At 44.5% G+C, this 21177-nt stretch overlaps 1 long non-coding RNA gene across 1 annotated transcript; it reads left to right on the forward strand.

Annotated features, from left to right (window-relative positions):
* The first annotated feature begins 1349 nt into the window (after positions 1–1349).
* Positions 1350–10685, forward strand: LOC102456597 (uncharacterized). The gene is made up of 4 exons (XR_332968.4): positions 1350–1507; positions 4262–4349; positions 7159–7285; positions 10468–10685. It is a non-coding gene; the product is annotated as an uncharacterized LOC102456597 (long non-coding RNA).
* The last annotated feature ends 10492 nt before the right edge of the window (positions 10686–21177 follow it).

The raw sequence follows: 21177 nt of genomic DNA on the forward strand, positions 1-21177 counted from the left end.
ATATTTCTGAAGTTCTCCTAGGAGATAGATCAATGATGCTGTCTAGATAACAATCGTTATTATTACTAAACCAAACCAGGATCCAGCGGGGCTCTAAAGACTAACAATTGTATTATGGCATAAGCTTTTATGAGCTGCAACTCACTTCATCAGATACATGAAGGAAAGAAAAAGAAACAGACAATAGGGATACAGCGTTGAAAGTATTACATCAAAGCTAATTCAATCCAGGTGGATGTGTATAAGTGAGAATACCTAAATTGGAAAATTATTTATTCAGACCCATTCTAATAGTGCCCAATTATGATATGAATTCCAGCTTGATAGTTTCACATTGCAGCCTGGTTTTGAAGTTGTTTTGCCTCAGGATGGCAACTTTTAAGTCTGTAACTGAGAGTCCAGGGAGGTCAAAATGTTCTCCCACTAATTATTGTGTTTTACCATTCTTGATGTTTGGTTTGTGTCTATTTTTTCTGTTGCATAAATACTGTCCAATGTATATGGCAGAGGGACATTGCTAGCACATAATGGCATATGTCACGTTAATACATGTGAAGGTGAACAAGCCTTTGATGGAATGGCTAATGTGGTTAGGTCTTATGATGGTGTCACTAGGGTAGATGTGTGGACATAATTGGCAGTGGAGTTTGATGCAGGGATTGGTTCCTGTGTTAATGTTATTGTTGTGGGGTGTGTGATTAGTATGTATTTTAGATTGGGAGGGGATGATCTGTAAACAAGGAGTGACCTGCAAAGGGAACTTAACATTTGTATTGTTAATTATTGCTATTATTTATTAGTATTTTGAAATATTTCATTCAATTCTACTATTTTACAAATGAAATGTAGAGATTCCTCACCTAGTGATACGGAGGCATTAGAATGATTTGTTTTACCATGGATTTAATTGATACCCACTTTATTAGCAATGCACCATGCAAATGAGTAAAGTGGCTTTATGTTGCTGCATGATGAGATGTAAAACACATAAAGAATCATCCAGGAACATGAAAGAACTTTACATATAGAATCCCTCCTGACTAGAAGAAAGATCTTTCTGCACGAAGCACAAGGTGCTAACAAAGAAACTGCCACTTGGAGGAGGACGTGGAGATGTTGGCCAAGAACGGAGAGGCAGGGAGGCTTATGGACAGTGGTCTGAGGACGCCCCTTGCTGTTCAGAGGTGGTTGTTATATGTCCTAAGATGTTTTGCACAAATTTCTGTGGTCGAGTGTGTATTACACAACCTGGGGTGGCTCAAGAGATTTTGCACAAAGACCATGGAATTTTCCATAGCCAGGGTTGCAAGAATTCCAACCTCCAAACGGCGGTTGCACATTTCACATCTGCCCCAGAAGCAGGGCTCACCTTCTGATTGATCCATAGCTGCTTTGTCAAGAAGAAACCAACCCTTCAGCAATGGTATAAAACAAGCTGTTCTCTTCAAAGCCTCATTCTGTTCAGTGGGACTGTCATCAGCTGGCTCCTGAGAGCACCCCCTGTCTGGTGAGTACTAAAGTCACATTTCTGATCATCACTGATTAACTCTCCTTTGAAAGTCGTATCCAGGCAGACAGCTGTGAAATCCTGAGAGAGAACAAGCCACTATTGAACTACCTGCATGAATTTTCTAGCAACCACTCTAGGCGACTGGGAGGCTGAGCGGGAGGACACACCATCATGCCAATTTAAATGGATAAGTAGCAAAACTGCACTTGTTGTACTTAGTCCAATGAAAAGATTGTTCATATTTTAAAGGTAACTGAGGGAAAACCATCTACAGGGTAACTCCAGTTGTCTGAATTCCCTACATCCAGAAATCCTACTTATCTGAATGCCCAGTCTATCTCTCCTGTAGTGTTGTGTTAGTTAATCACCTCCTGGTTAAATAACACTACACTGCAGTTTGGGAGGACTTTGGAGCCAGAGATGAGGACAGCGAGAAAAAGGAGAAAGAATGAGAGAGAAGGTGGAGAGGGGAGCAAAAGTGAGGAGAAAGAGAGAGTAAGCAGGCAAGACAGAAACCAATAAAGGGGTTAAGGTGAAGGCTGAACAGAGAAGAGATTAGGAGGGCAAAGGGCAGGGGAAGAAAGGGGTGGAATTCAAGAAAGGATTCAAAGCTGGAGTGAGGTGAATGAGAAGAGGGAGGAGAGAAAAGGGGAGGAACCAAAGGAGGAGAGAAGGTGCTGCTAGATTGTGTTCTGACATTGACAGCCCAGGGTTTTGCAAGCACCAGTACAAACAGTGACAGGTAGGGTGGGTTGGTTCCCAGGCTGTCAGTGCTGAGAAGCACTCATGCAGAACCAAGGAAGCTCCTCTCTCCTGCAGCTCCTCCCTCTCTCCTCCTTCTTTCCTTCCCCTTTTCTCTCCTCCACCTTTGTCTCTGCCTCCCTTTGGCCTCTGCTTCTGTCTACACCCTACTGGATTCCACATCACTGCCGTGTACAGGCATGACACATGGCTTAGTCTAGTCCTCCTTGTTCATCCTGCCCCAGCTTCCTAGCACTACAATTTCTCAGCATTCCCCTTTAGCCATACTCCCACTTATCTGAAAGTTTCCAACATCCATGCCAATGATTTCACTGGTGATCAGCTTAATTAGAAATGGAAACAAATCTGCATTTAAGGTTTCAGGGTTCCATGTTGGTACCAAAGTCACCTGCTCAGCATTGTTCAGAACTTAGGTAAAGTTTAATTGAGAAACATGACTATCATAAGACCTGGAATGAATTGATATGATTTATTATCTCTTGATAAACTGCAATATCACATGATGAATGAATCTATTCTTATAAATGTCATAAACATGAGCATCCAACCACTTTTATTTTGCTCTCTGTATTTTCTTAGTTGCTTTCAATTCTACTGGTTAACGAAATGCATTCCATCTTTCATAATTCTCCTGTCTGTACTTTGGCTAAGGAGAATGAGATTACCATGAGAAACCTAATTTAAGAAACTAGTGAATTACAATTAGTTACAAAATGTCTGTTTTTAAAATGTGTATTGCCTTATAGCACTGTATTTCTCTAGTATTTCTATGGATCTATATTGAGAACAATCATGATTATCATTCAGGGTACCGTATTTTCCGGCGTATAAGACGACTTTTGATGCTAAAAAACATCCTCCAAAAATCGGGGGTCGTCTTATACGCCGGGTATACAGGCGGCGGGGCAGCCCAGGCGCGCCGGGGCTGTCATGCTACCGGGGCATCCTCAGAGGCTTTGCTCCCGGTGTCCCTGGTCTGCTGGAGATGGTCCCCAGCAGACCAGAGGCACCGGGAGCAAAGCCGAAGCGGCAGTGGGGTGCCGCGCTTCTGAGGCTTTGCTCTGGCAAACTAAATTTTTTAACTAAAAAATTAGGGGGTCGTCTTATACGCCCAGTAGCCTTATACGCCGGAAAATACGGTATGTCTACACTTGCACCCTATTTTGAAATAGGGATGCAAATGCAGACATTTGAAATTGCAAATAAAGCCAGGATTTAAATATCCTGTGCTTCATTTGCATAATCACGTTATGGTGCTATTTCGAGTTAGCACTATTTCAAATTAACAGACGCTGTGTAGATGCGGTTATTTCGAGAGAAAACCCTTCTCTCAAAATAACCCTTATTTCTCGTACAATGAGGTTTAACAGTTATTTCGAGAGAAGGGTTTTCTCTTGAAATAACCGCATCTACACAGCATCTGTTAATTCGAAATAGTGCAAACTCGAAATAGCGCCTTAACGTGATTATGCAAATGAAGCGCAGGATATTTAAATCCTGGCTTCATTTGCAATTTCGAATGTCTGCATTTGCATCCCTATTTCGAAATAGGGTGCAAGTGTAAACATACCCTCAGAGATTTAGAATTCAAAAAAGAGCTAGATAAATTCATGGAGGAGCAGTCCATCAATAGGTAATAGCCAAGATGGGGAGACACAGTGTCCCTAGCCTTGTTTTGTGCGAAGCTGTGAAAGGGTGACAGGGGAGGTTGATGATTGCCTGCTGACAGGGGAGGTTGATGGTTGCCTGCTGTGTTCATTCCCTCTGGGGACCTGGTACTGGCCACTGTCAGAAGACAGGATCCTGGGCAAGATTGACCATTGGTCAGACCCAATAGGGCCACTCTAATGTTATGTTCTTATTATAAAACATCTCATTGTAACTTAGATTAGAACAATACTTCTTGAGCTCAGCACATCACACGCCTCAGTGTCCAAGAAATACAAGGCCATTCTGTCTCCTCTCTGTCTTGATGTCTGTTCCCTCTAGTGACGGTGAGTTCCCAGCTGACGGTGAGCCATGAAGATCCTTTATCTGCTCTCTGCTCTCATCTTCGTGCTGCTGCTGGGTGCCCCAGGTAAGATGAAAATGAAAAGGAAGGGGAGATGGGGGTAGCTGGGGACATATACTACGGTCCAATGCTTTCTATTAGTCACAAGTTTCTGACTTTTCCCTGAGGAGTTCCAGCGCCTCTTCAGTTTGCAGACAACATGTGACATTTTAGAAAGTTTGTCCTGAAATCAGAGATGTGTCTTTGCTGCTCCCAATAAGAATCATTGAGATTTGATTGAATGATAACCTATCCAAAAAATTCCCTTCCATCTTCTCCTGAGAGTTTGCTGAGACTTGCAATTTAATCACCCCACATTGGAGTTGCAAAACACATAGTCTTCCTATAACAGGCCGTCACAGTCCTGAACACCCAGATGGGATATAGAAAAATGAAGCTTAGGCAACCTCTTTCACTATAACGTTGGATCTAACAGAAGGTGCATAGGGCTGGAAGCAGTTGGACCATAAGTGGTGGGTGAAGCTGCTACTTGGAGAAGCAAGTTTTCCACCCTTTGTCCCCACTCCAACTCCACTCCTACTCCAACCCAGGCCCAATCCCAACTCTGCACAGGCCCTGCCCAGCTCCACTGTCTCCTCCTCTCTTCCCTCCTCCTCCCTGCTCACCCCCTTCCAGTCAAAATCCTGAACGCAAATGTAGCAAATGACATTTGAAAAAGAAAACTCTTCTACAGTTTTTTCCTTAAAGAACATGGAGCATATGTTCCCCTGCATGCCAGATTGTGCAGATGGGACATGCATTAAATTAAACACATTAGATTTGGGAATAAAAAATGTCAGTCTCAGGTTTTTTGAAGTTGGTCAGAGATTTATCTGCAAAAACTTTGTAGTGAGGATAAGTCAGTTGTCCTGATGAATACAACATTAAATATTATGGAATACATGATGCAGCTCTTCTGTTTTACATTTTTTTTTCATCTGTATTTCTAAGCTTATTTTATTTGTAAATGAATTCTGAAGCCTTCATAAAGTAATCATTCCCGATTACTGCATATTTAACACATTATGACAAAGATATTATTTTAAATTAATCCGTGAGAGTGGTTTAGTGTCATAACAATGTTATTTGCTAATTTATTTTGTGTAATCTACATAAAAATAGACATGTTTATGAAAGTTCACCATATGTTTATGTTAAAATGTATTTCCAGAGATTTTAAGCATAACATCAGATTTTATATCTTACTAAGGTACTGTTTTTTGTGGAGGGTTCTCTTAAAACTAATTCATCAGATAGTCAGAAATAAAGAAAGGGAAACTAATTTGTCCAACTATCTGGAAGAAAAGAGGGTTTGTACCTTTAAGGGCTTTCGTCAACAGGGGGTATGAAGGGAGAAAAATTACAGCAAGGATTGACAAGACGACTTTGGAAGCAAATTTTTGTGCTATTGTAATTCAAATTAAAATGTGTATTTTAGATAAAGGAGGTCTTTCGAAGAATTTATTTTAAAAATTGTGTTTCTGAAGATCCAAACATTTAAAGCTGAATACTCGGATTGTGCATCTAAAAATCTATGCACGGGTTTTTTTTTAGAGATGTGATTTTTATAATCTTCAGCAACAAACTAATGAAATATTTAAAGCTCATTTTAAACATAGGGTTAGCCTGCAGACTAACAGGTTCTGAGTAAATATGTAAGGCACAACTGTTTTTGTCAGTACATTCAGAAATTGACAATACTGTATATACCTCCAGGCTGGCAAAGGAGGTTGTTAAAGAGCTCCGCCTCCAGGTTGTTAAAGAGCTTCATTATCAGTTAATGGTCTGGAAAGCTGGAAGGTTTTCCACTTTTAAGTTACTAGATCCATGCTGTAGGAAGACTCATCAGACTGCCACAGCCTGCTGTGGGAGCCTGCAGGGAGAGTCAGAATAGGGATAGAAAGGGATGAGCGGTTGAGCACTAAGACCCAGAGAAGGCAATGCCTTCCTTTGCCTCTTACACTTGCCACCCATGAGTGGGACCGTTTTTGCTGACACGACAATGTATCCATTTAGGTTGCCCAACAACCTCCAGCTTAAATGGTCTAACCTAAAAAATCTACAAGATTTAGCTGTGCACATTTGAGCTGTATTTTCAAAACAATGACCCTTCAGATAGAAACACAAACTAGCGAATGGCCGTGAAGATGCTAGACCCAAGTGAATCTTCATAATAAAATCTGGGCCAACTCTCAGAGTCAGGCAAGTGTTCAGACCAGAAGGGGGCCCTTACTTCTGAAACTGTGTCATCATGCAATGCAGTGCTAAGCCATTTCAACCCTACCTGGCCAAATTCCATTGAGTATACTGCCTGGCACATCATTGTCAGGGCCAGCGTAGCAGCCACTCAGGGAAGCTGGTGATGTAGGCAGCTATTTGCTTTCCAGTCCTTAAACTCAGGAGGCAGTGAACAACAGTTGTGCTCAGAGGGTTCTTACCTCTGCAGCTTGAGAGTCAGTGCTCCTGTTTAATTAACTCAGCTGTTTTCTTAGAGGCTGACACTGCATGTGGAGAGAAAGGTAGCCATGGAAATAGTGCTGAGATTGTGATAATAGTGTGAGATTGGGAAATAATGGGGCTGACTTCCCCAGGTCTCGGTGAATGGGAAATGCCTGTCATGAGAGCCCCGTGTGGATACAAAATGTATATCTGCATCCACATTTGTAGCCACAAAAATGAGCCATGGCTATCCACATTGACTTCCGCAAATGTGGATACTTGTAGATATAAAGCAGATGTCCGCAGATTTGCAGGGCTTTACCCATCACCCAAGAAGCACCACTCGTGTTTATCCTGTTCTGAAGAATGATGATGAAGACACTTTTCTTTTGTGCAGGATCCTCTGAGGCTCGCAGCTCCAGGAGACGATGTAGACGTAGCGGGGGTATCTGTGTCAGTGGACCATGTCGTGACAATTATAAGTTGGTTGGAATATGCTCTCGAAGATACAGCTGCTGTAAATTGTAAGTTCAACATTCCACATGGGAAACATTGCAGTGTGAACAAATATTTGCTCCTCCCTAATATCCAAGCTGTCATTTAATGCTCTTGAAGGTTCAGTGCTTGTAGCACAGTCCAGTGGTAAAGGACAAAGGAGCAGAAGGCCACCAAAGGCTGCTCTTATTTACACCTTCCTTACCCATGTTTCCTATAGGCTAATCCGCAGCTTGGAACAGTCCAGATTCTGCATAGTTCTCAGTGCTTCGGGGATTGCCCCCATAGGCCTGACAGCCTCCAGCAATGTTTCCAGCACCATTCCAACTCCAGTGTTTGCAACAGGCACAGCACAGCCCTATTATGGCTCGGCTGCCCTATTATGGTAGCCATGTGCTGCTCCTGCTTTGGGAGAATTCTTCCCTAGGCCATTTTGGTGTTTTTACAAACTCCTTATGCAGCCAGAGCTTCATATATGGACAGGGATTGGAACCCAAATATCCCATTGTCTACACTGTTTTCATATTTCAAAACAGCAATCTAGCAGGAAAATAAATGTCTGCAGGAGAAAGTGCAGGGACTATGTCTATTCTATCAATCTACAGGGGAAGTGAAGGAAAAAAATAGAAATAAATAACATCTACAACAAATTAGAAATATGGAAAATAGGTAGCAATCAATCTAAATTAGAAGTGATGAAGTGTAGCCATAAGATAAGGGAAGCTAAGGACATTAGCGAAGACTCCATAGGCTGACAGAGCTAAGGATTATAAGGCATTTTTAAATATATCAAGAAGAAAAGAAATCTGTACAATGCAATGACTTCATTCCTAGATGGTGGTAAAAATGTTAACAATGAGGCGAAACCCTCAAGGCTACGTCTAGACAGCAAGCCTCTTTCGAAAGAGGCTTTTTTGAAAGAAAAAGCCTTTTTTGAAGAAGAGCGTCTAGACTACAACCAGTACAGTACTTTCGAAAAAGCAAGCCACTTTTTCAAAAAAGAGCACCCAGGCAGACTGGATGCTCTCTTTTGAAAAAGCACAGTTTGCATTGCACAGCGCCTTTTTTCAAAAGAGCACTTTCGAAAAAGGCATTATTCCTCATAAAATGAGGTTTTCTGCAGTCAAAAAAATGGCTGCGTTCTTTCGATTTACTTTTGAAAGAACGCGGCAGCAGTCTAGATGCAGGGGAAGTTTTTTCAAAAAAGGGCCACTTTATTTCGAAATAAACCCTGTAGTCTAGATACACCCTAAGTGTTCAATAAGTATTCCTCTTCTGTATTTGAAAAGAAGTAGATTGATGTACTGATCTTACAGGAGGATTATGAATTATAGTCCATTAATAACTAAGAAGGGTGTTAAACAACATCTACTAGGAATAGATAGATACCTCACAAGGCATATTCCTTGTACAAAGATTATTACAATAATGAGTAGGGTCTAAATACAAGAGGGCATTCCATCACATTAAGACACAGAGGGGATGTGTAACAAACACTGACCAGTGGGTGACACAGGCATATCATTGGATGTGTTCGCTCAAAAGGTGCGTCTAAACTGGCAAGATTTTATGCAAAAACTTGCCGCCTGTCTGCACTGGCTGCGAGAATTTACACAAGAACACTGACATTCTAATGTATGAAATCAGAACGCTTCTTGCGCAAATACTCTGACGCTCCCACTCAGGAATAAGCCTTCTTGCGCAAGTATTCTTTCGCAAGAGGGCCAGTGTAGACAGGCAAGTTAATTTCTTGTGCAAGAAAGCCCGATGGCTAAAATGGCCATCGGAGCTTTCTTGCGCAAGAGAGCATCTACACTGGCATGGATGCTTTTGCGCAAAAGCATCTGTGCCAGTGTAGACACTCTTTTGCGCAAATACTTTTAACGGAAAAACTTTTCCATTAAAAGTATTTGCGCAAAATCATGCCAGTCTAGATGCAGCATTAGCCTTTAGTGGGGGAGGGATAGCTCAGTGGTTTGAGCATTGGCCTGCTAAACCCATGGTTGTGAGTTCAATCCTTGTGGTTGTGAGTTCAATCCTTACGCAGGCCATTTAGGGATTTGGGGCAAAAATTCATCTGGGATGGTACTTGGTTCTGCTGAGAAGGTAGGGGACTGGACTCAATGACCTTGCAAGGTCCCTTCCAGTTCTAGGAGATAGGTAATCTCCATTATTTAAAAAAAATGATTAAAACAGCATCACTGAGGATTTAAAGCCATTTCAGAGCTGGTACATCCTTCAATCCTTAAAGAAGCTCATTACAGAGTCTTAACCTTTTATAGTCCCCCCCTTTTGAAGACCAAGGGAAGGAATTATAAAAACCTCAGTGACATCAATGGGAACACTATTCAGAAGGGTTTTTTAAAAATGTTTTAAATATGAAGGCTCCTTTATAAAGTTAATTTGATTAAAACTGCAGCCCCTTTTATTCCTGCTCTGCTTGTTTCAAACTATACAGAATTCCCAGTCTGGTCAAATTTATGTTGCATGAGGTACAGCTCCCTGAGAAGTATCTGGGAAGGGGAGAGATTTTTCCCACCTACTAAAGCACTAGAGACCCAGATAAAGGACAGGTGATGAGAAACTGAGAGCCCCTGGGGTCTATAGGAACTAGGGTTGAGGTGTCCAGACTAAGCAGCTACAAGGTGACTCTCTTGACTGATTTGCTTTGCGTGCAGAGAAATTTGTGGCATCCCAATCATGTTCTTTTTGCAGGGTCATTTTTATAGGGTAGCCATTCAACCTGTTTAGATTCATATGAGGGATGTAAATGCCCATTAAAAAAGTTAACCGATAAACAATATACTTTTAATAATTTAACTGGTTAACTGTGGAAGGCTGCTCCCACCCAACCGGGCCCACCATGGTTAGGGTCCTGCCAGTCAGGCTATTGCAGCTGGGGGATTGCTCTCCCTGGGCTTGGCCGTCCATTTTACTGGATAAGCATGAAAGTAAAGCTAACACTTACCAGGTAACCAGTTAACTGGTTAACCTTTTGCATCCCTAATTCATATTACTATCCCCAGTTAAACTCTGTACAGAATATCACAGTAGGGAAAATGAATTACCAGTGCTGGAGTTAACCAGGAACCTTCTCCTCCATGGACTAACTGAGCAATTCCTGCTGCGCTGTTTGATTTACAGTCAAACATCATATTAACCCTGTTCTATGCCAGACATCAAAACATCTGATTCTCTTTTCTTTGTGCAGGCGAGATTTTGACTGATTGTCTAGGCAGGATCTCCGGGAATCTGGCAGGCAGACACGTGCTTCTAAAATCATCCAACCCTGCTTCAGTGGAATGCTAAAGTGCTGTTTATCTGGGCTGTAAAGACCCTTGTGAGCTGAAGGCATTGCAGAAGAGAACCCAAGCATCCCCCTTATACAATGCGTTACTTTTCCTTTTAATAAAAGCAAAGTGGTTCGAGGTCGTTTTGCTGATGTGTGTGTACTGGTGGGAGGCAGGGGGACTGTTTCTATCACTCTCCTCTAGAAATCCAACTAAAACGAAAATACTTTAAAAATATCTCTATCACATGTTATTTCAACACGTAGGTGTTTATAGGCCATTGACCATCCATCTCTGTTGGTTCCAATGAGCTCATAGGTGGATCTTTATTTCTTATGATGGTTACAAATCTTTTCCCTCTGTGTCATCAGAGGAGCAGGATTCAGTCACAGGTTGGCTGTACAGCATCTAACACCTCCTGTGGAGCTTCCTGGTTTCTAGACCCCTGCCCTCTGCTCTGAAACTCATCATCCACATTGAGGAGACCAGAGGAAATGAGGCCAATCGGCTTTAAGGTCAAAGGCCTGATTCTCCTCCCTCTTACACTGACCAGCCTACAACAGGTGTAACTTTACAGAATCCATTGTCGTTACACGGGTTTAAAACTGGGGTAAGTGAGATCAAAAGCAAACACATGATTGTCCATAAAGAGAAAAGAACAATTTTACAAAAGGAAAAGGTTTTAGCCACATTTGGACCCACCTGGAAACTGAGCTCTGCCATTGGACTGTGCATCAGAAATGTCAGGCAATTTCTTTTGATGTGGGGGTGGAAGGTCTACCCAGGGCTGGCCTTACCATGAGGCGAACTGAGGCGGCCGCCTCAGGTGCCAGACTGTGTGTGTGTGTGGGGGGGGAACACCACGAGGACCCAGAGTGTAGAAAATTGTGTCTGCTGCTGGTGCATATGTATTCTCACTGCTCTAGTTGCATGGAGATGGTGGAGTGCTGTGCTGGAGGAAGGAGGGCACAGGAGACATAACAGGCAGGCAGGAGAAAAGAGGGTATGGGGGCGTCATTTGAGCTCCCTGCCTTGGGTGCCAAAGTGTTGTGGGCCAGCCCTGGGTCTGCCCCCTTAATTAATTAGGAAACCCCATTTTTATAATGGAGATTGCCCATTTCCTAGAACTGGAAGGGACCTTGAAAGATCATTGAGTCCAATCCCCTGTCTTCACAGCAGGACCAAGTACCATCCCTGATGAATTTTTGTCCTAAATGGCCTCCACAAGGATTAAACTCACAATCCTGAGTTTAGCAGGCCAATGCTCAAACCACTGAGCTATCCCTCCCCCCTAAACTGGGTTTATTGCCATGTCACTGAAGGTCAGCAGGTGGCACTCTGAGACAGCAGGTTCATGCTTGCCATCCTCGAGAGGTGCAAAGACAGATCCTTCCACCATGCCTGGCTTGTATTTCCACCTTACCTGTAGCAGCCCGGTACACCAAGAAGAAAAAAACAAGGAGCAGGTGGAGAATCCTCATAGCTGAAAGCTCTAAGGAGGCAGCACACTTGAGTGAGAGAAGGAGAGACTCTGTGTTTATAAAGTCCTGTTGGTTGTGACCTGTGGAGATGAGGAAATCTGACATATTAGGGTGCATTAGGAGGAGCATTGCCAGCAGATCTAGAGAAGTGATTCATTCCCTTTATTCGGCATTGGTGAGGCCACATCTGGGCTACGTCTACACTGGCATGATTTTCCAAAAATGCTTTTAACGGAAAAGTTTTCCGTTAAAAGCATTTTCGGAAAAGCACGCCTAGATTGGCAGGGTGCTTTTCCGCAAAAGCACTCTTTGTGGAAAAGCGTCCGTGGCCAATCTAGACGCGGTTTTCCGCAAAAAAGCCCCGATCGCTTTTTTACGATCGGGGCTTTTTTGCGGAAAACAGTACTATGCTGTCTACACTGGCCCTTTTGCGCAAAAGTCTTTCGGAAAAAGACTTTTGCCCGAACAGGAGCAGCATAGTTTTTCCGGAAAAACACTGATGATTTTACATGAGATCGTCAGTGCTTTCTTGGAAATTCAAGCGGCTAGTGTAGACAGCTGGCAAGTTTTTCCGCAAAAGCAGATGATTTTGCAGAAAAACTTGCCAGTCTAGACACAGCCCTGGAGTATTGCATCCAATTCTGGACCCCCCCAATACAGAAAGGATGTGGACGCATTGGAGAAAGTCCAGTGGAGGGCAACAAAAATGATTAGGGGGCTGGAGCACATGACATATGATATATGAGGAGAGGCAGAGAGAATTGGGCTTATTTAGTCTGCAGAAAAGTGGGGGAGGGGGGGATTTATAGCAGCCTTCAGTTACCTGAAGGGTGTTTCCAAAGAGGATGGAGAGGCTGTTCTGAGTGGTGACAGATGACAGAACGAGAAGCAACGGTCTCATGTTGCAGAGGGGGAGGTAGAAAAAACTATTTCACTAGGAGGGTGGTGAAGCACTGGAATGGATTACCTAGGGTGGTGGTAGAATCTCCATTCCTAGAGATTTTTAAGGCCTTGCTTGATAAAGCCCTGGCTTGATTGATTTAGTTGGGGGTTGGTCCTGCTTTGGGCAGGAGTCTGGACTCGATGATTCCTGAGATCTCTTCTAACCCTATGAAAAGTTGTTTGTATGAGTGTGTTAATGCTACTGTCCATCTTTCTATATACAGGCTTGGAGAAATAACAAAGATCAAGGACCACCGCCAAGCATGAGTTGATTTCTAAAAGCTTTTGACAGTTTCCCTGATGAATTGAGACTTTATTTAACCAGCCCTTTTTTTTCCCCTCACGTGCAAGGTTTAGGTTAGGAATCTTTTTTCAAATATGTGTCCTGGGCAATGCCTGTTTTACCCGGACTGTGGGTATGTGTGTGGTATATAATTTTAAAATGACATTGAAAGCAAAATAACAAGAACACACACACAGAGCTACAGCCTCTGCTTGCATAAACTGGCACACGGTCTTGGCAAGTTGTGGAAAAAGGATTCCTGACAGCCTGTTGCTTACATGGGAAACTCGACTAACCAGATTCCTATAGCTTCAGGGGGTAGCTGAGTTAGTCTGTACAGAAAAAAACAACAAATGATCTGGTACCACTTTATAGACTAACAAAACATGTAGGTGTATCATGAGCTTTTGTGGGCAAAGCCCACTTCTGCAGATGACCGGAGTGTTGGAAGTCCGGGACCAAAATAAATAGGGGAGAAGGAAGGGGGGGGGGTGGAAGAAAGGAAAATGGGGGGAGAACAGGAAAAGGCAGTGGGTAAAAAATATATCAAGGGAAAGCCAAGTGTATAAGCACCTAAAGAATAGATAGTCAAAGGGGGCAATTTCCTTCTTCCACCCCCCTTCCCATCTCCCCTATTTATTTTGGTCCTAGATATCCAACACTCCGGTCATCTGAAGAAGTGGGCTGTGCCCACAAAAGCTCATGATACCATCTACATGTGTTGTTAGTCTATAAAGAGCTACCAGACTATTTGTTGTTTTTTTCATTTTACCTGTACAAACTAAGACAGCTACCCCCTGCATATTTTGACAACAATTGTGTGGAATATTTTGTCACTGTTGTCATCTAGTGGTGATCTTTATGTTGGCCACTCTAATTTTGTAGGTTTATAATCCAGTGAGTTAGTTGAGACAGAGGCAATCCCTTCTTGTGTCGCTGGGAAGAACCTAGCATGCTGCAAACAAATAATAATCAGCCGACTGCACAGATGGCTCAAATCAGCATAGCTCCGTTGACTTCCACTTACCCCGGCTAAGAATCCGGCCCTAATGAGACACTGCAGCATTTAAAAGGAAGTCAAATATATTATTGAATGCAACACAAAATATCCATGTTTATATTTCCAATAAATCCTTCTGGGTTTTAACTCAACTGCCGCTGTGGCTTCAGTCTGCTATGCTGGAGAAGTATAGCGTTCAGGTCAAGCTCACTATGGCACACATAGGGCATGGGTGATAGGATGAAGTATCATAACTAGCCATAACAGGGTGGAGTGCATCTCTGTGCAGAAGGTTTAAGAGAGATGTAGCTGGTGCCTAGACCTCTGCACAGAGGTGAGCTTCCTCCCCATGGATCGGGAATCCCTGTGCAAGTGTTCCGTACCGTTATCATCCCTGCTAAATCGGGGCTTTTGCTGCTGACCCAGGGGTGGGGACGCAGCGGCAGGTTCTAACACGGCGTCACAGCCAGGGCCTGATGTCACAGGGACCCGGCGGTGGAGGTTCCATGGCAGTTTGAGGCAGCCGGGAACGGCAGGCCATCCTGCCCCGGGAAAGAGGCTGCTGGCAAAAGCTCAAACAGACAGGGCCGTGGGTGCAATATTGCCGTGTGACTGCCGCTGCCCAACGCAGTGCAGCCTGTGCTCCGGTGAGTGCCTCCTGCTGCTGGATCCCCTGGAGACCCCCCCCAAAATCTTGGGTCCTGTTAGACTGGACTTGGGGTAAAGGAACCAGGGAAAGGGGATCTGATGTTAATGAGATGGGGCCAAACAAAAATGGGTGAATAGGAAAAAACCATGAGGCATGCCCCATCACTATGTTTCCCCTTTGAACCTCCACAATACCTTCCTTTCACCCTGCTTCGACCCCAAGTGCCCTGCTGGCTCCTTCAAAAAGCCCTAAACCTGTTTTGTGAAATAAATAAAACACATGTATTAGAAGATATAGAAGGATCTGTGGCTTACGCCTCCGCCCAAATGACGGTACATAAAACATGAAACCTGCGGAGGAAGGCTGGCCTGTAGATAAGACACAGAGACTAAATGTCTACACTGCAGTGAAAAGACCCCTAACTCCTGATTCTCAGAGCCTGGGTCAGTTAGGGTGTGTCTACACTGCACCCTTACCTTGAAGGAAGCTACCCAACCTGTGCTGCACAAATTGCATAGCTTATTTTCAGGTGATTTCGAAATAAAGCACTATTCCGACAAGTCCCTTAACCCTTGTGGGATATTTCGAAATAATGGGCTTGTTTAAAGATGCGGAATAACTATTTTGGGATACTTCTGGTATCCTGAAATAGCACTGCTGTCTAGACGTAGCCTTAAAGGGGATTGAGGGGTTCAGGGTGATGATCTAAATATAGTAGTGTAGACATTCAGATTTGGGGTGGTGTCTGGGCTGTGATCCCTTCCTCCACTTCCAAAGCCTGAGCTGCAACGTCTACACTGCTGTATTTAGCATGGTTGTGCAAGCCCTATGTGCCTGAGGATGCTGACTTCAGAGACTTGCCATCACAGATTGTGGAGGTACTTGCTAGATGAGACTCGGGGGAGTAGTGGGGGAGGAGGTTCAATTACCCTCTCTGTCATTCCCTGTGCAAACTACCTTTTGTTTCATCTTGTGTATTTGGAGATTAAGCTCTTTGGGGGCAAGGATTGCCTCTGTCCGGCTATGCCTACACAGCTGCATTATTTCAAAATAACACAGTATGCAACTGCACTGCCAGCCTTTGTTTCAAAACAATGGCGAACTGGAGGACTTCTTACTCCAAGTCCTGTAACCCTCATTTTCATCAGATGAGTTGGAGTGGAAATAACAGAAGCCAAGTTATATAGAAATATATAACAGCAAAAGCAGTTACCTGCCCTCACCTCTGATTGCCAGAAGCTGGGAAGGGGTGACAGGATGAATCACTCAATGGTTGACTGTTGTGTTCATTCCCTCTGAAACACCTGGCATTGGCTACTGCCAGAAGATAAGATAGTGGGCTAGTTGGACCTTTGGTCTAACCCAGTCTGGCCATTCAGCTGTTCTTACATAGACCTCTGCTGTAACCCATTGAACCCACTCCCGGCTCCCAAAGCTGGGATAGAACCCAGGAGTTCTGAGAGGGTCTCTCTCTCTCACTCTCTCTGGGTATGCCTAGACTACAGGCTTTTGTGGACAGAAGTTTTACTGACAGAAGTTTTATTTTGTTGACAAAGGTTCTGTTGACAAAGAGCATCTAGACTACATCCAGTTCTGTCGACGAAGCAAGCCGCTTTCTCGACATGACAGTGTAGATGCAAAGGACAGTGTAGATGCAATAACGCCTTCTGTTGACAGAACTCTGTTGACAAAAGGCGTTATTCCTCGTAGAATGAGATTTACAGCCGTCGACAAAACTGCTGAGTTCTGTCGACATTATGTCGACAGAACTCAGCGGCAGTGTAGAAGCAGGTATAGTTTTGTCAACAAAAGTCCACTTTTGTCAACAAAACCCTATAGTCTAGACACACCCTCTCTCTGCAGTTAGTAACCAAGTAAAGCTATCTATTAACATTCCCAGAAGCTTCAGGAGGTAGTCGAGTTAGTCTGTACAGAATAAACTTAAAAAACAACAAAAGGTCTGGTAGCACTTTATAGACTAACCAAACATGTTGGTGGTATCATGAGCTTTCATGGGCATAGCCCACTTATTTACATAACCAGAGTTATGAGGTTAGGCTGTTCAGACCCAAAATAAATAGGGTGGGGGGAGGAAACAAGGAGCAGAGGGAATGAAAATATCAAAGGGAAAAACAAGTAGGAAGAGCTGGTGCCTATAAGCACCTGAAGATTGGATAGTCCATTGTCCAGATTGAGGAGATGATCAGAGTGAGAACTGAATTTGTGGATGAATTGTAATTCCAGTGCCTCCCCGTGTATTTGACTAGAGGAGAACTGGTTTGTGACAGGACAGCCACCTGGAGATCTTTTAAAGAGTGATTGGGTACAATGGATGGCTGGGACATGCCCAACCTAACATTCAATGAAGGTCCCAACAGCTCTCTGTGTGGATTCTTGTTTTAGTTCCCTTTGATCCTTATCTTTTCGTTCCCCCTGCTCCTTGTTTCCTGCTCCCTTCTTTTTTTCCTCCCTCTCCCCTCCTTCTCCCTTCCCTCTATTTATTTTGGGTCTGCACATTCTAAATTCATAACTCTGGTCATCTGAAGAAGTGGGCTGTGCCTACGAAAGCTCATGATACCATCTGCATGTTTTGTTAGTCTATAAAGTGCTACCAGGCAAATATGATTCTAGGTTGTATCAACAGGTGTGTTGTAAGCAAAACTCGTGAAGTCATTCTGCCGCTCTACTCTGCACTAGTTAGGCCTCAGCTGGAGTACTGTGTCCAGTTCTGGGCGCCACATTTCAAGAAAGATGTGGAGAAATTGGAAAGGGTACAGAGAAGAGCGACAAGAATGATTAAAGATTTAGAGAACATGACCTATGAAGCCAGGCTTCATGAACTGGGCTTGTTTAGTTTGGAAAAAAGAAGATTAAGAGGGGACATGATAGCGGTTTTCAAATATCTAAAAGGGTGTCACAAGGAGGAAGGAGAAAATTTGTTCCTCTTGGTTACTGAGGACAGGACAAGGAGTAATGGGCTTAAAGTGCAGCAGGGGAGGTTTAGATTGGACATTAGGAAAAAATTCCTAACTGTCAGGGTGGTCAAATATTGGAATAAATTGCCAAGGGAGGTGGTGGAATCTCTCTCTCTGGAGATATTTAAGAACAGTTTAGATAGACATCTGTCAGGGATGGTGTAGACGGAGCTTGGTCCTGCCTTGAGGGTGGGGGGCTGGACTCGATGACCTCTCGAGGTCCCTTCCAGTCCTATTATTCTATGATTCTATGATTCTATGAAACTAGAGTTTTCACATGCCTAAGTAGCCCCTGGAACAGGGATGGGCAATAATTTTTGACAGGGGGCCACCCCAAGTTCTTGGAAAGTGGTAGAGGGCCGCACTCTTCTATGATATTAATGGAAGAGATGCGGGGTCTGGGATGGAGGTTGGATGCAGAAGGAAGCTTGGGGTAGGAGATTGGGGTGCAGGAGGGAGACTGGGGTCTGGGAGGGAGTTTGGGTGAAGAAGACAGTTGTGACCTAGGGCAGGGGAGTGGAGGGCAGGGGGTAGGAATGTGGCCTAGCGTAGACGGGGACTTTGATCTGGGGCAGGAGATTGGGGTGTCAGATCTGAGAGGGGATATGGGTGCAGAAGGAGGGCAGAGGGTTTGGGTATTGAGTGGGGGGCAGAAGGTTGGGGAAGGGAGGAGCTGGGGGAAGGGAGGAGTTGGGGTGCCAGAGGCGGGCTCTGGCCAGGAGACTTAAGAACCAGCAGCCAACCCACCCTGCCTGCCTGCAGAGCTAAGGCTTGCAGAGCATAAAACGTTTCCTTGCCAGCTAGACTGCCTGCCTGGACATGTGCCTGTGTGAATAACTGAGCTGAGGAGAGGGGACATGATTCTTCTTGGCTGCCTGTAATTCAAACAGGCAGCTCCCATTGGTCAGTTTCTGGACAGAAATCAGCCAGTGGGATTGTACTGGGACAGGGGCAGTTCTTGAAGCTTTTCCACCTCCCCTCTAGTTCTGAAACAGAAACGAGGCCTGGCAGCCGCATTTCTGAGCAGTGTGCAAGGCTGCAAGGCAAGCAGGGGAGCCTGCCTGGGACTCCCCGCTACCTCCACGGGCCGGATCCAGCCCAGATCTGGCCCGCGGGATGTATTTTGCCCAGACCTGCCCTGGAATCATGGTTAAAGTTATCCTCCCACCCCTGCCATCAAAATCTGAAATGGTGCTGGAAGGGAGTGTGTGCGTGTGCGCTTTCAACGTTATTATACTACAGAATCTCCAGTTCATTCCACCTTTGCTTCTCTTCTCTCTAGTGAGGTGCCCGTCCCAGCAGAACTGCAGCCACCATGAAGGTCCTTTACCTTCTTTTTCTTGTTCTTTTCTTCTTCCGAGGCGCTTCAGGTAAGAGGGAACATGTCTTAGGACTGATGAAGAGCAGGGAGAAAGAGAACAATAAAATAATGATCCATCAAGGAACTGAATCCTGATCCTACACAAACCAATGGACGAGTTCTCCGCTGCCTGGCACCTTGGGCAGCGTTTACCCGACTGCGCCATGGGCATCGGAGACTACTATTTGTTGATCTAAGGCAGCGTTTCCCTCAGTAACGGTCCTTAGAAAAAAAATACCGGTCCTCAGAAAAAGTTTCATGCATGATTCTTGGGAGAGAGCCCACCACTGGGCGTGCTCCCAGGCAGCGGGGATAGATCCGGTGGGCACTAGGACCCAAGGAAAAGGCTGGGCGCCTTGTGCACTGACGCAGAACACCCAGCACCAGACACAGCAGGGGGAGCCGGCACCAGCTGATAAAGCAAACGGGATTGGGTCCGGGGGTGGGGAGGCAGAACAACCCACCGGACAGGTAGGGCCAGTGACATGCCCCGGGGCAGGGTGCAGCCCGTGGATTCTCCCACGAACGCAGGCGCGACTGGGGGAGAGGACACGGGGCTACTCACCCGACCTCCAGGGCCCATACGAGCCAAGTCACCTGGCAGGCCTGAGAGGGACCTTCTAACCCAACCAGTCCCAAATGGGGATGAAGTAGATACCTCAGGGTTGGGGTCGGGAAACTGTTGGCACTGGGGGCTTTGGGAGGACCAAAACCAATGTATTTGCATATTCATCATTTGCTTAATGAATATGCAAATTAAAGTTACCAGTCCTCCAAAAGCTTATGAATGGGTTTACTGATCCCCAGTATCAAAAAGATTGGGAACCACTGATCTAGGGAATTCTGATTTGTGGGCATTTTATACTCACTTTTCAGCAGTTCAAATTACTCCACAAAATGCCAGGTAATAGAGAATCAGGCTTATGTTAGCTCCTCAGCTAACATTTATTGGTTTGGCTCCATCAGCGTGAATGGAAATATACCAGCTTACCCATTTGAAGTTCTGTCCCAAATTATTTTTATCATGATTAAACCATGGGTAGATGGCAACTCACCAGCCGGGTTGGGTGAACCAGTTTGGCTAAATAACCTACCCACCCCTTCTCCCTAGGCCGATGGTCACAGCGCCTGTGCAATGGAAAAAGAGGATGTGGAAGGATTCAATGACAGGGAGTTAACTCCTTATGAAGTGGATGCAAGCAAATTAACAAATAGTACATGATCAGTGTTCCCTGTGAGCTGGGCTCTTGTGTGGCCGCTCAGGAGAGATTCTAATGCCCCCCCAGCTGATTAGCAGAATGCCCACTACTAGGTTTGTGTTGTTTTTCTTGTGGTGCACATTCAAACACACGTTGGTGCGCATAACAAAATTTATTCTACACACGGATGGAAAAGATTAGAGGGAACATTGAACATGATGGGTAGATGGCTTTAACTAGACATCCAGGTTAATCGCCTAGGTTCCTCCCCGCCAGCTCCAGCCTTATCTTTATTCGCCCTAGCTCTGCCCCCTTTATTCTCATAAGAACTCCTCTGGAAAGGCCCATGTCCTTTATCCTTACAGAGTTTGAGTGGGAAGAAGGGCTTAGGGACGTTTTAAATCCTCTACACCTTAGGGAAATGGATGAGAGGAGAGGAATGGAGGTGACCAAGCTAGGATGGAGAGTATCCCCTCTATCCAGCCTGTGTCACGCACAGCTTTGGAAATAACAGTAAAGGAAAGGGAAGACACGGGCACGCTCCAGAGCAGGTGTATATTGAAACCCCTTTATCATACCCATTTGAAACTACCAGTCGGAAGGCTTGGAAGAAAAGAACCAAGTTTGGTTATTGGTCCCCCTTCACCCTAAACATTGGTGCTGAAACTCAACTACTCAAGCACCCCCAAACTCATCAAAAAACATCCACATTGTTTTCTCTATTAACCAAATTTGTAATCTT

Source organism: Pelodiscus sinensis, chromosome 3, assembly GCF_052426305.1.
Source record: "Pelodiscus sinensis isolate ZL-2025 chromosome 3, ASM5242630v1, whole genome shotgun sequence".
Classification (NCBI taxonomy): Eukaryota; Metazoa; Chordata; order Testudines; family Trionychidae; genus Pelodiscus; species Pelodiscus sinensis.